This window comes from Ixodes scapularis, unplaced genomic scaffold (genome assembly GCF_016920785.2).
Source record: "Ixodes scapularis isolate PalLabHiFi unplaced genomic scaffold, ASM1692078v2 PGA_scaffold3__209_contigs__length_174095766, whole genome shotgun sequence".
In the NCBI taxonomy this organism is placed as follows: domain Eukaryota; kingdom Metazoa; phylum Arthropoda; class Arachnida; order Ixodida; family Ixodidae; genus Ixodes; species Ixodes scapularis.
Genome location: NW_024609868.1, coordinates 105,221,393 through 105,236,434, shown reverse-complemented (window position 1 = coordinate 105,236,434; position 15,042 = coordinate 105,221,393). Strand labels below are relative to the sequence as shown.

The window sequence follows — 15,042 nt, the reverse complement described above, 5'->3', positions numbered from 1 at the left end:
GGCGAAACTTCTAATGAACTTGTTTTGCTTGTTATGTAAACTCGGCATACTTATTTTTGAGTTGCTTTTGCCTTGTTTGTTTGCTTGTTTGTGTGTTCGGGTAGTTATTGCGTCGAGGCTTGAACAGCGAGATGCCTCCGGCTAAAATGGGCAATTTGGTCAGTGCAATACGACGTCTGCCCTAGGCACTTAACGTGCCTCATGCAGTAGTTATAACACGAACGGACGCCGGTACGCGCCGTTTAGGCCGTAACTGTCCCGCCCACGAGGGCCCAGGGGCGTTGCGTTTCACCGTGGTCTCGTTGGAAGCAGCAAGAGAAAAGTGAAGAGAAGTGCGAGAAAAAATTTTAAGAAACATATAATGAGGCTTTTGAAAGTTCACAACATCCAAAGGGACTTTCTCCTTTTAAGGTCATTAGTCGAAGTGACGGCCCAAATTATACCTTCTTTTTTTTCCCGTAACTCTTATTGGAACGCGCCATCCCTTAACGTTCACGAAGATGGGAATTAATGTATCACTTTATACGGCATTAACTTTTGTAGCCACTGTGGCCTGGTGTAAGGACTCCGGTTAGCGGGGCTTGTTACCTGGGACGAGCTACACGAAGGAGCATCAGCCACCAAAACTCACGTTTGTTTCATAAAGGAAACTCGCCTGGACTCCTACTTGTTGATGATACACCTCGGTGTTTGTGAACAGTGCTGTGCAGTGTCTCGTTTATAGTGTTCAAAACGTGTAAATTTTGCACCTTTTATTGTCTCTTTCCTCTCCTCTTTAAACCTCTCCTCTCGCCTCCCCATCCCTCTCCCCAACACAAAGTAGCCAACCGTGACAATCCCACAGGTTAATCACACTGCCTTCTTGCTCCGTCCTTCCTTTCTACACAACTGATACGATGAATTTGACCTTCAAAATTATCAGTGCTCAGTGTTACCCTGAAGGAGCCATAAATCTCTTATTGACTGATTAAAAAAAAATAGTGGGTAGTCCTCCAGGCATCTGGTATTGAGGTCTACCCACCATCCTTTCATTTATTTATTTCGTGATACTATCAGTCCCCCAGCGGAGACTATGATATGAGTGAGTACAAAAAACAATAGACAACGTAATAGATGTGCAGGACACAATTACAAAATGAAGGACTATACGGCACCTAATACTCATATCAAATAGCACAAAAGTAGAACAAAAATTATAACATGAGGTATATTGGTTACATGGGAGACACTTTACAAAATCCAAAACCGTTTTGAATTGAACAACGCTTTCAGGCGGTTTATTCACTCCCTTATCGTCCGAGGGAGATACGAAATCTTGAAACATTCTTTGGTGAATTTGTACTCTTCGAATGTCCTGGTATGCTTATTACGATTCTAGATAGATAGTTTTTGATGAATTTGTGTTTATCAATTTGCAGTGTACCATCTAAAATCATGAAAAGCATTTTTAAACGCTTATTTTTTCTCCTCTCTCTAATAAGGAGAGACTTGCCTTAAAATATATATCAGTTGGTGAATCCAGTCTTCTGTACTTCGAAAAAATGAAACGTAGTGCCATTCTTTGAATGTTTTTCCAATTTCAGTATTAAACCTTTTGTGTGAGGATCCCAAACTTCACTAGCATACTCCAATCTAGATCTTTTTAGCATTTTATAAGCTAGAAATTTATTTTCAGTGGTTGACATTTTTAATGATCTTAGTGACCAGAGTTCAGCTGTGGCTTTCTTGATTATATTATTAACATGTTTGATCAAACTTAAATCACTGGTTATTGTTACTCCTAAATACTTAAATTTATCTACCCTAGACAATGGTTCACTCCTCAAGTAGTAGTTGTACACTGAAGGAACTTTCCTATGTGTTATTTACATGCAAACTGTGTTTTTTGTGTTTTTTGTATTTAAAGACATTTGCCAGATCTCGCACCATGTGCTAATCTTCTGCAAATAATTGTTTAGTTCAACATAGTCGGAATCATCGTTTATACAGGTATACAGTATACGATCAACAGCAAAAAGTCGTTTCTTTACTGTAATATCGCAAAGACTAGCATTAATAAAAAAAAAAAAAACAGGGACCCAAGTGCAGAACCCTGAGGGACTCCCGTCGACCCCACGAGCCATGGAAGCGTGTCCATCAATACTCACGAATTGCCATCCACAAAACAACAACATTTCTATCCATAGCAGAACTTTTGCGTTTTTTGTTAAATGCCTAAGCCTTAAAAGTATTTTATTATGGTTTACCTTATCAAAATATTGTAGAAAGTCTAAAGAAATTACATCAATTTGTCCTCTTTTGTGAAGGGTCGAAGAAAAATCGCGAATTAATTCTGTTAGTTGGGTTCTGGCAGACAGGCCTTTTCGAAATCCATGCGGTTTTTTTATCAAGTACACAGTAGGTGTCCAAAGACATTCTTATATGCATCGAAACAACATGGTCAAGTATTTTACAAGTTGATATTAATGATAAGGTTCTATAATTAGTGACCTTACTTGCATTTTTAGTCTTGAGAATATGTATTATTTTGGCAAGCTTCCAGTCATTGGGAACGAACCCATCTGAAAGCGATTTATTAAAATGATAGTAAGATATTTTGAACATCATTCGCTATAACGCCTCAAGAATTGACTGTGAATGTCATCCGGTCCGGTGGCTTTCTTTAGATCGTTAAAAAGTAGCCTGAGGCCTCCACGTCTTCAATTGGGGGCACATTATGAAACAAAAAATGTTGGTAAAATATTTGCTATCAGCGGGAAAAACACTGACAAGATATTGGTTAAAGCAAATTGCAATTTCAGTCTTGTCCTCAATCACTTATTCTTTTACTATCACTTTTGTAATTACTTTTTTACTTTGTTTCAATTGTCGCCAAAACTTCTGCGGGGAATATCTCAAAACGTGTTGCATTTTTACATTAAATAAAATCGTTTTCGAAGTTTTTATATTTGCTTTGAGCCCTCTGCTCAATGACTGTATTTTTGCCTGCTGAAACCCGTCGTGTTTTTTGCGTGCTCTTGCTCTACACCTTGATAATCGTATTATATGGTGGAACATGTCCTTTGCAATCCAAGGACTGTTCAAGATTTTCTTTCTTATTTCCACTGGGACAAACTACGAGTGCATTCAAATATAATTTCCTTAAAATTCAGTCATAGGTCATCCACTTCTATCAACGGGTTGCCAGGTAGGTGCTTGAAGTTATCATAGTTCAGGTTAAGTTGAACAATAACTGACTCTTCATTGGCTTTTTCAAAGTTTTTAAACGAAGAAATTTAAATTCTTTTGAGCATAGCCTTTAAAGAAAACGTAAAATGTACTTTGATGTCGCCTGAAATTCCCGGGTTAATCTTGAAATCATATGCGTGGTTTATAACATTCTCATTTATAAATATTAAATACAAAAGAGATTCTGACTGTCCTTGTATTCTGGTATATGCCTTAGCAATTCGAGTTAAATTATGTGACTATATCTATACTTCGTGGTACCCAGATCCTAACGTTACCCAGTCAATTCCACTGAGATTGAAATCACCCATTAAATCAACCTTCTTGCAACTTGCTGTGAGTTTCAAAGGGAACTCACTTGGTTCTTGCAAAAATCCACAGGGGATTTGCGGGAGGCGATACAGGAATCCTGCAATTAACTCACTTTTTTTTTCATTTTGATGTCACACCCTACAATTTCTATTCAGGGGGCTCTTTCGATTTCTGAAGAATTTAAACAAGATTTAACTACTAGAACAACACTCCCTCCTCTATTTTCTCCGTCCCTTCGATAGAGCACGTAACCGGGAGGTACTGTTGTATTATCTGTCACAGACGAGTCTAACTAGGTTTCAGTGATAGCCACAACATCGGGGTCATGCTCTATTCAATAATGTTCTAGCTCGAGGGTTTTATTTACAATACTTCTCGCATTAAGGTTAATAAATAGGACACTTTTTGCCTGTGGTAAACCAGGAGGCTGTCAATAACCATGTCCGGGCTTAAGGTACTTTTCTGGCTGAGTAAATTTCAACTCTCCTGGTGTGTGTCTACTTCCCATGTGTTCGACCCTCCATTAATCTTCAGTTTATCAAACGTTAATTATACCTTCTCTCCCCTTTCCCTGTTTTCTTTCGCGCTCTCCCACAGCTTTTTTCTTATCGTTCTGACATTTTTCGAAAAGTCTTCGTTAATAAAGAGACGTTTTACTTTTAACTTTTTAGCATTTCTAAGAACATTATGTCTTTCATTGTAGTTTTCAAAGCGCAAGATTATTGGTCTTGGGTTACCCCTAGCCACCCTTCCGAGACGGTGAATTCTGTCGACAGATTTAGCTGCAACGCTCATTTTTGTTTTAGAAAAGCCTTCCACCACTTTTTCCACCAAATGCTGCTTTGTTTCTGCGTCAGATTCCCCTACTCCGTAGATTACCAAGTTGTTTCTCGTACTTCTCTTTTCCAAGTCCTCAATCTTTGCCTGAAGATATACTGCGGTCGCTTCTAAGTGCACTAGTTTTCCTTGTGTGACATTTAGCTCCCTACTGAGATCCTTTAACTTAAAAGTAGATGTTTCAATAGCCTCCAATTTTTTTTCAAAGCTTTTCTGACCCTGTACGAATGTCGATATGTTAGACGCCATATCTTTCTAGCTTTCCAGTATTTCCCGCATTGTATCTATATTGGGGCCAGGATTTTCTTCAACATCTCCTCCCCTTAATAGCGCGAGGGCTCTCCAACAACTATCAATAATGGCAACGAAGAGCAGCCTCACACGCATTGGGCAAGGCAACAGCAATAGACAATGGTCATCTGAGCGGCACGAGTAATCACCAAATTTGCCACACTGCGTACAAGGAAATAACTATTTATCCGATATGTCAGGTTTGCTATCGCCTTGCCCACTGACCGGTGACCCGCGCAGCTGCGCTTTTATAGCACCGAAAGCCGACGTGTAAGTGCCTCCCAGGATTTTGAATTGCCGATCAAACATGTGACTGCAGTCCTTGTCATTGTGCACTTGGTGACGAGGTGATGCCTTAATCTGGGTGACGAGCATTTTAGTTGCCGCGTAGTCAGGTAGGCTGACGGTCCCTGCTGGATTGTGTCCGCGCGTGTCCTCCGTTGCCGATGGACTGTGGTGCGACAGCAGTAGCAGCAGCCAAACCTGTGGACAAGAAAAAAACATTTATGCGACATATCAGGTTTGCTGTCGCCTTGTCCTTCCAATCAAAGCCAATTAGAACTCGGCGTCGTTCTTACGTCACCGTAACTCCTGCGGAAGAAGCAGACGACTTGCACTCTGCGTACGTTTGCTGGTTACTTTACAGTTTGAAAGAGATATTAGTGGTATCCTCCTAGAGCATCTGACACATATAAATGCATCTGACGTAAACGACACAGCGCCATAAATCGATAGATCCAAGCTATAGGCATCCTGCGTTGCCCAGGAGGCGCTGCGAAAAATGAGTCGTTAGAATTTGTTTTGGGTAGTACAAACTTGAGCGACTCAAACTGCCACACATATAGAAGCGTGCCTGCCCTGGCGCGAAACACGATAACGAGGAAAATAAAAAAAAAAAAAAAACGAAAAATGCCCACGCCATCGAAGCACAGGCCAAAGCTAGGACGATAAGAGCGTGAACCAAGAAATGCCGCATCACGCGTCCCAAAGAAACGTAAAGGAGAAGAAAAAACAAACACGTCGAGACGCCAGATGTTCTAACGTCACCACTTAGAGATACGAGACGCGTACTCCAGCAGTGGTGACGTGTATAGGGAACTTACGATTGTCTTGCGGCGTTGAATGTAGCCGATTTCAGACGTCCAAAGGTGTTTTTTCCGTTCTTCTGCACTACACAGAAGGAAAAAAAATCACGGCGAAGGCGCCACAATAGTGGAAGTCCCAGCCAGGTGAGCTTGTACTACCCAAAACGAGGGCGCCACAGTTTGTTCAAAGCTTCAGCGCAGGAGGCCCATAGCGGAATCAGTGGCAACGTTCCCCATTACCAAAACAAAGCGTCTGGAAGTTGCCATCACAAGAAATTTGCAACGAGAAGATCAAGAAAATAACAGCTCGGGCAAAATCATGTCGAATGCACGAGCTGAAACCTCCAGCTCCGAGAAGTGCTGTTGGTTAGTCTTCGCCCAACGACAAGTTATCACCACCCAACATGGGCGTCCGGAGGGGCGTACAAGAGAGGGCCCTTGCCCGCCCTTGCACGCCCTCTGCGCGCACACCCCGAGATTGGAGATTCCGGCGGGGGAATAAAGGACGATATGTTTTGGTGGTGTACTCTTGGGGCAGCGGACACACTGATAATCCATCGTAAAAAAAAAAACAAAAAAACAAGGCTGCAGACATCATCTGAGGCGGGCTTTTCATAGGGATTTTTAGGGAACCGTTTTTGCACATCCGATACGGTACGAACTGCGCATGTGCGATTTTTCTGCGGTAGAAAATGCTCAGTTCGTACCGAAGGGCTCGTCGTACCGTATCAGACGTGCAAAAATGGTTCCCTAAAACTCCCTAATCGTACGACGCTCCTCTCATGTTGGTCTTACGTAAAAACTGACTGCAGGCACCTTCCAAGCATACATACATATAAAACAAATGTGCTTCGAACGGGGCGTGACAGCAGATGCTTCTGTCATCGTGTCTTCAGCAAACACCGTGTCTTTAGTATCATGTATCGAGCAGTATGACTTCGGTTTTATGCTTCCAACTCACGACGACATGCACTAGGATTATCAAATGTGAACGACAAGGTCGATGGTAATTGAAACAAGCACGGTGCAAGCTGGAAGCCACCGTCTCCACAAGACCAACGCCGTCAAGTATGACTGACGTTACTCCTACCCGTCGATGAAAGCAGAATAATACGACGACTCCGATCCTATTAAGACATTATAGTGCCCGTTTGCCCAATCGTGACCTGCCACAGCGACGCTTTTTTGTCCCCTAATTCCACGGTTGATCCCATCTAAAATATAAATCCCCCTCCCCGGAAAAATAGGGTCCCCCCCCCCCCCCCTCCTTGAAATAAGTACTGCAAACGCCCATGCCACCCAGTGTTTTGGGAGATAGTGATCGAGGGTGATATAATCATTGCGAGTTTCTCGTGTCATGGGCGCCACACGTAAGTTATTTAAGAGAACCTAAATGTATTAGAAGATGTCCTAGCTGCTGCATACCATCAAAATTATTTTTTTAAGATTAAAGCTCGAATAATTTATAATAAAGGTTAGCACCAAATAAAAGAAAATAATGAAGGTATTAGACGTGACCTCTAGAAACATCTGGAAAACATTATCCGCCTTTATCATTTAAAAAGTGTGAAAGAACGTGCTAGACGTCCAACATATTTCCACAGTTGTCACAAAATTCCTCCCTGCAGAGCAAGTACACGTGATTCAATCGGAAATTTTCACTTACTGAACGGCACAGGAGAACCTCAGAGTGACTGTCTCTGTGGGATAAGTTCTTTTCCTTACGGCATGCGAGTTCGTCCACTCCACGCGCACCTCGTGCGCTTGTTTACGCCCAACTTCAACCAATGACGGTGCGCACTGGGCTGCCTCATCATCACGCGTTCCCTGCCACTTATCTTTCTTGTCCCTTGATTGGGGTGCTCCTCCTCCCGTTCCGCGATGCTCCAAAGATGCATGTTAGAACACTTGCTCGGCGTATACACCCGAGAGGTGCCTAATATCATAAAGTTTTTTTGTTTTTTTTTTCTTGTTGTTGTTGTTAGCGTCATCTCCAAAATTACGAAACATTTTCTCTTAGATTCATTGCAAGGTCCATCGTGATGCCTAATGCCTAACGGTGTTAAAAAAGGCACCATACCATCAAAGAAATAATCATGATTGTTTGTAAAGTTTGCTTGGCTTCATTTTGTTTGTGTACATGGGAAAGGTGACTTTACAGTGGTTCAGCAGTGATCAGTAAGAAAAATTCAAAGAAGAATAATGTGTATTTAATAAAATAGTTAACTTTTAATTTTTGCGTGAGTGCTATGAGTCTCGCGATATTACAATTCCAGAGAATATTACGTTTCTTTTTTATTTACCATATTCCCAAAGTTGTCCATATGACCTAAAATGTAAACAAATATGTCGGGCCTAGGAATGCGAAAGTATACAGTCAGTGTTTAATTAGGATTAACTAATATGGTATTATTGCGGTCTGTGATTACTCCGCTGAACAATATCATTTACGCTGTTGTTCGGCTGAATTACAATGTTTACACAGTTTTGCAAAGACCTTAAAAGAGGGCGCCAGGAGCGAATGTCCCAGAACGTTGAGAATTCGACCCCGGCCAATATAACCTTCATCAATTTTTTGCGCAAATTTAACTTCCATAACCACATAGTTCAGCTATATAAACAAATACCTTTAAATGGCGGGGTGGGATGGATTATTTATAAGATCCGTGGCAAATACAGCAAGGTGATCCGCTTTTTTTATTTATGGATCCTCCCGCGTACGTGGCTTGGCACTCATCGCAATTTTATTACTACGTATCTCAGGTGGAGAGCCTAATTTATTAATGCGCACCCTTGTCATTCAAGAATGTTTTTAGATTCCGCCGATGATCATTTGGCCACAGAGCATGCCGAAAATGCACAAGGGTTGTTCAGAAAATAATACCCCACTTTTTTTTTTTGTCGTATAACAAGGATAACATAAGACTTTACAGAATACAACCTTCCGGTTTTCTGGATACAAGTGTGTAATTTCAAGGTTGTGACATAAAAGGCGCTGCGCTAGGAGTTCATTAAAAGGGCGTCTGCGCGTCTGATACGGGTTTCACACAACGACCTGTAAAAGATTCTCTAGTTGAACAACCCCTAGTATGCTGCATATGGAAGTTCTGCAGTTGATAGGAGCGCCGTCGGACTCTGGGTTAAAAAAGTGGAAGCCGTTTACAAATCCCTGTAACGCCGAATTGGAGCGTAGCTCTTGAGGAGGAGGAGTGAAGGGTACTGAGGGGAGGGAGACCCCTCCTCCTTCTCCTCCTCCTCCCCTCATTCTTTAATATGCTCCGGGGGGGTCACGTGACCTCGGGGGGGGGGGTGTCACGTGACTTCGGGGAGGGGGGTTACGTGACCTCGGGGAGGCGTGACCTGGGGGTCACGTGACCTTGGGTGTCACATGGGGGTCACCTCAAGGTCACGTGACCCCCAAGGTGACCCCCACGTGACCTCAGGGGGTCACGTGACCTGGAGGGGTCACGTGACCTCGGGGGGTCACGTAACCTCAGAAGGGTCACGTAACCTCAGAGGGGTCAGTGACCTCAGAGGGGTCACGTGACCTTGAGATGACCTCGGGAGGGGTCACGTGACCTTGGGGGTCATGTGACCTCGGGGGTCAAGTGACCTTGGGGAGGAAACCACGTGACCTCGGGGGTCACGTGACCTCAGAGGGGTCACGTGACTTGGGGTCACGTGACCTTCAAAGGGACGTGGGGTCATCTTGGGGTCACGTGACCTTGAGATGACCTTGGGAGGGGTCACATGACCTCGAGGGGTCACGTGACCTTGGGGGTCACGTGACCTTGAGATGACCTTGGGAGGGGTCACGTGACCTGGAGGGGTCACGTGACCTTGGGATGACCTTGGTTACGCCGACGCCGACGCCGCTCAAGCCGGGAACGGGCCCCTAAGAGCTGCGCTCTAAAAAAATTAAGACACAAGGAAGTTGATAAACAGAGCTGCTTGATTGGCCGAGGTTAGGGGGTCCTCCTACCGCCACTGGCCCCGACATGTTACAGCGCGGTGACATTACTCCTGCGGATCGGCGCATCACAAGCCGAGAGTTGGCCCCGGAACTTTCCGTCAGCACAGGAAGTGCAATTGCGATTATCGATGCTCTGGAATATTCAAAGCTATGCGCAACATGGGTGCCTCGTAGCTTCAGAGTCGAGCACTGCCAGCAGAAAAAGTCTATCTCTTAATTCTGAACTGCTGGAGTGTTTCGACGCTGAAAAGAAGCTCCTTTTTGTCCCGAATTGTCACGGGGGACAAAACCTGGGCTCATCATTTGGAGCCAGAGACAAAGATGCAGTCGGTGGAGTGGCATCATCATCTTCAACCCCAAGCACAAAGAAGTGAAAGCCGGCTCCTTCCGGCCGGAAAAGTGATGATCGACGTCTTTTGGGACATTGATGGAGTGATTCTTGTGGACGTGATACCCAAGGGTGAGACAATCAATTTGAACGCGTACAGCTAAACCCTTCAAACGCTCAAACGGCGTTATCGTCGTGTGCGACCTGAAAAGAATCCAGTAAACACTTTGAGGGAGCACGACAATGCCCATCCTCGCACGACTCTCAAAACTCAGGAGGCTATCGCCAAATTTGGCTGGCTGTACTCCGCCGTCCCCCCTGTAGTCCTAATTTGGAGCCGTCAGATTTTCATATTTTCGGGCCACTGAAGGGTGCACTGCGCGGGAACACTATTTGAAAACGATGAGAGTATGATTCGTGGAAGGAAGAACTGGATTTGTGAACAGGAAACGAGCTGCCACAGAGAATGCATGCGTACCCTTGTTTCGTGCTGGCGCAAAGCCGTAGAATTAGGCGGAGATTACATCGAAGAAAAAAGGTGTCTAAAGGAAGCATGCGCTAATACTTTGTGTAAATTTCATACCTTTTGAGTAAATAGTTTCCGAGGAAACACATGCGAAGCATTACTTTCTGTGCAACCTTCGTACATAGAAACTTGTTTTCATAGCATTATTGTATAATACATATTATACAACTGTTAATAGACCGTACAACTCGGAAGTAAAAAAGCTTGCTAACCAGTTGAGTTGTTCGGTTTTCAGAAACCGCCCAATTAAGCTGCGCAACCTAGAAATGTTAATGTGTTTGCTTCATCCGTAAAAAAAAAAAAAAAAAAATATGTTTTGATATTTTTACTTTAAATCAGCGAACTCTGGTTGGAGAAAAAGCGGAAAGACCACCTTCTTGCGGCATTTAAACAATGTCCAGTCCAAAAAAAAGTAAACAATAAAAAACAACTTAGAAGCGAGGCTGTTTTTAAAACATAATGAAGATGCCAGCTTTTTGGGGGAAAGGTAAAATCCTTAGATCATACTTTGAATTCGAAAGCTCAAGGATCGGTCAACAGCAGGCTTGTTTTCAAAAAGCCTAGAGTATCTAGAGGCTTGAAGGGCTTGAAAATAGCAGTACTTTCAAAGCATAAAATGTTGTCCCCAAGAAACATAATTGTGGCGCGCTCGGCCAAAAACAAAAATGTACACAAGTTTTTAAGAATGAACTGACAGGCGCGTACAATTTTAGCGAGGGCATGAACCACGCTGTCGGAAGCGATAGAGCATAAATTTTGTACTCTTCTTTGCCTCCGTCCTTTTCTTCTTTTTTGGCGGTTCGAAACTCACTACAGCAGCGGAGGTCTTGACAGACAGAAGATGTCAGTGGCTGCGTCCTGGAGCCTACGTCATGAGCATCTTCTAGGGACGCAATTCGGCTATTCCCCGACAAATATCGATCCAAAACGGACCGGAAGCGGAGAAAAACCTACTCGACCCACTTCTGCACTGCAAATGCAGTGCACAGTGCGATTTTATCCAGTGAGGACTTAACAAAGGCTAAGACGCTGCGTCTTTCAAGCCTGATTTGATACGCGTCAGCATGCAGGTGATGTGCGAAATGCACCCGTGGTAAGTCGGACCCCGAGATGACAAATTTTGTCGTCACATCTTCCGGGCGACTCTCGCTTCAGGAGCTGCAGCAGCTCAGCAAGGTCTCAGAACCTGATAGCTTGTCTGTCGGAAGGGGTAGTAATGTAGCCATTGAATCGGCCTGATGCGTATTTGCCCGCCGGCCACGTAACCGAAAGAAATAACCTCGAAAATAAGATATGTGACTTTCATAGTGGCTCTAGCAAAAGCAAAATAAAAGGTTTCTCTTGCAGCGGACGGCCCTGTTGAGAGTGAGCCCAGCGAGACGACTACATTCCGTTTGACCGTTCGCCCAAACGCAGCAGACACTACGAGTCATCCTAGCCAATACCGCTCTGCGATCGTAGCACGTGATAATAGGGAGTTTTCGTGGGTCGTTTTCGCCGTCCCGCAACGCTCTCCGCAGCGCGCTACGATACCCGGAACTCTACAGCCAAGGCCAAGGGCGCGCAGGCGCAGTAGCGGCTTCTTCATTGCAAAGGGCTTAGCGGAGGGGGAAACGCGGTCTACGAAAACTCCGGGAGTTTTCGTAGACCGCGTTTTCACGACCTCCCAAGGTCCTCCCGAGGTCCTCGGGAGGGGGGCTCGCGGTTACGCCGACGCCGACGCCGATGCCGTTCAAGCCGGAAACAGGCGCCTAAGAGCAGCGCTCTAAAAAATGAAAGCCGTTTACAACTCCCTGTAATGCCAAATTAGAGTGCAGCTCTTGAGGAGGAGGAGAGAAGGGTACTGAGGTGTGGGCATAGCCCTCCTCCTTCTTCCTCACCTCCTCACCATGATGCTCCTCCCTCCGAGCGGCGTCAGCGTAACCGTGAGGTCACGTGACGCTCGTGACGTCACGTGACCTTTGTGACCTCACGGGGGTCATGTGACCCCGTCAGGGAGGTCATGGACGCCCCCTCAAGGGGCCATGTGACCCCCCTGACACCTCCTCCCCCCCCCCCCCGGAGGGGTGTCACGTGACTTTCCGACCCCCCTTGAGTGGGGCACGTGGCCCCGCGCAGACGTTTCGGCGCGACGCCGAAACGTCACCGTGCCGAAACGTCGCCGCGGTTACACCGACGGCGACGCCGACTGCGACGGCGACGCCGCTCAAGCCGGAAACGGGCGCTTAAGAGCTACGTTCTAAACTTCTTTGAACCAGTTCACACTTGGTGCAACCGGTAACCAAACAAATAGTTCACACGCTTGGCTTAAAGGGGTACTCCGGCGATTTTCGAGCTACCTCAACTAACGATATTTTCTGACTCCCCGGCCTTTACCCTTTCTGGTATGCTACTTAGTATCGTGAAATTCATAACAGTTATTGCGAAATCGGCAAATGAAAATGATGCAAAAACCAACATTCAAATATACCCGCCCTTTTCAGTGCTGTGACGTCAGTGGAAGGCAGGCTTGCCAGTCGGGCGAGCAGTCTAAAAAATAGAATATGCCAATCATTTGTTCCGTGCTGGAGCGCGGGGACTGGAGCGAGCTTCCGAAGCATTCATTTGACACCATGAAACTGCTTCTGCTTCGAATCAGTTGGGAACAAATTCTACAGTCCAAAAAGTGAACCCCTGCACTTTCACTGACGTCACTTTTTCATTGTTGCCAGTAGAGACTTGCAGTTTGAAAAACACGGTGGGAACCAAAATTGTAAATTCAATAACTTCGTGAAAAAAAAATATTTTGACGTAATATTTAGGATACTATTTTGGCGATGTTGTTTGGCGAGTTTAGCAAAATTTCAAGCAAATCGGGGACCATGAAGAAATCGGCGGAGCACCCCTTTAACCGGAACCGAACCAGAATAAAATGCAAGTAATCCGAACCGAACCGGTGTTATAACCGATTCGACATGCTGATTATAAAAATAAACTACGACGAGGGTGAGTCAAATAAAATGTTAAAACTCCAACATCATTTCGAGTTATGGTGTCTCTCTTATACGTTGGCAACCTTCTTTCCAATAACTAAAGGAGTGTCCAACAGTTATCAGCGCAGTGCATACAGAAACCATTACACCACAGTAGCAACGTGAACATGAACTCCCCAACTGAGTTATGCACGAAAGAAGAATAGCACTCAATCATCTGTTGTTCTTTTTTTAGATTGGGAAGGAGTGAGAACTATTGAAATTTATCATCGAATAATGTTTCAGTATGGTGATGCCTGTCTGCCATTCCAGCAAGTATACGAAACGACAAGGAGATTCCAAGATGGCGCGAGTTCTCTGACATAATCTCATCGATTGATCAGGCACACCCAGTGGTGACAAATGAGTCGATTAAAACAGTTAAAGGCATCGTAATAACCAGACTTGTGCCTATCTCAAATATACTACTCAAGATGCTTTATTTCAAATACCTTTTGACGTGTCTTGGTATCTTGCAAATACTTTTGACTGAGTATTTGACACTATATTTTAATTTTATTTCTGAGTATCTTGTACTCATTATCTCAAATACATATTTGACACTTTGCCATTTGCCAAGTTTTTCGGTATGAAGTGGCGTAGCAAGCGTGAACATTCTTTCGAGCAACCAAGTAAGGTTGCTAGCTCCGATAAGCTACGGTGACTTAGATTGAGCCCGTGAAAACATCGCTTTTGTGCCAATTGTGACTCATATTTCACCCCGAAGTTCGTACAATATAGGTCTTCCCTCGCTTTCCCAAAGGCGCCTTTTGTTTCCTAGAGTTTCCCCAAAAAAACCTCAAATAAAAGGGGTGGTTTTACGGAACTAAAGATTGTCACACTGATGCGCAACGCCGAACGGGAAACGACCCACCACAACAATGCAGACCTCAGTGTCAAGAAAATAACAAATAAAAGAAAATGAGAGGTAAATACAAAAAAGACCGTTTTTATTATTTTTCGCTTGTTGTATATTTGACTTTGCTACGGCAAAACGTCGAGGCTTTTGTTTGTTTCTTTTCGTTTTGTCATCAGTCCGGCATTCATTGTTCTCGCGGACACAATCTATAAGCGAACGTTGATAAGCAGAGAATAGGACAGGAAACGAACTACGAGCAGGATGACTTCTCAAAATGCCAAGAAGGTGTCCCCCAAACTTGACTGCCTTTCTGAACGCAACCTACATGAAGGTGCGATCAGTGCCGTGGCGATTATGTGGGCTTTCGTTGTTATCCATTCACTCATTTCATTATGCCAAGTACGTTTATAGCACTTTATAGTGAATATAGATAGTAGTTTAAAAATGCGTCTCACTAAAACCGTGCAGTGCAGCCAAAGCTACAGGGGAGAGAGTGTATCCCAACCTGTTCAAGAGGAGGGAAAAGAGAAACGGGGAATCCCAGCCCTTCTCTCCCGTTCCTCCTTTCCCTCCTCTTGAATAGGTTGGCATA

The 15,042-nt window shown here is 44.4% G+C and overlaps 1 pseudogene; it reads right to left on the bottom strand.

The window, feature by feature from the left end:
• Nucleotides 1–4,032: 4,032 nt before the first annotated feature.
• On the bottom strand, nucleotides 4,033–5,183 carry LOC115325380 (annotated as a pseudogene).
• Nucleotides 5,184–15,042: the final 9,859 nt, after the last annotated feature.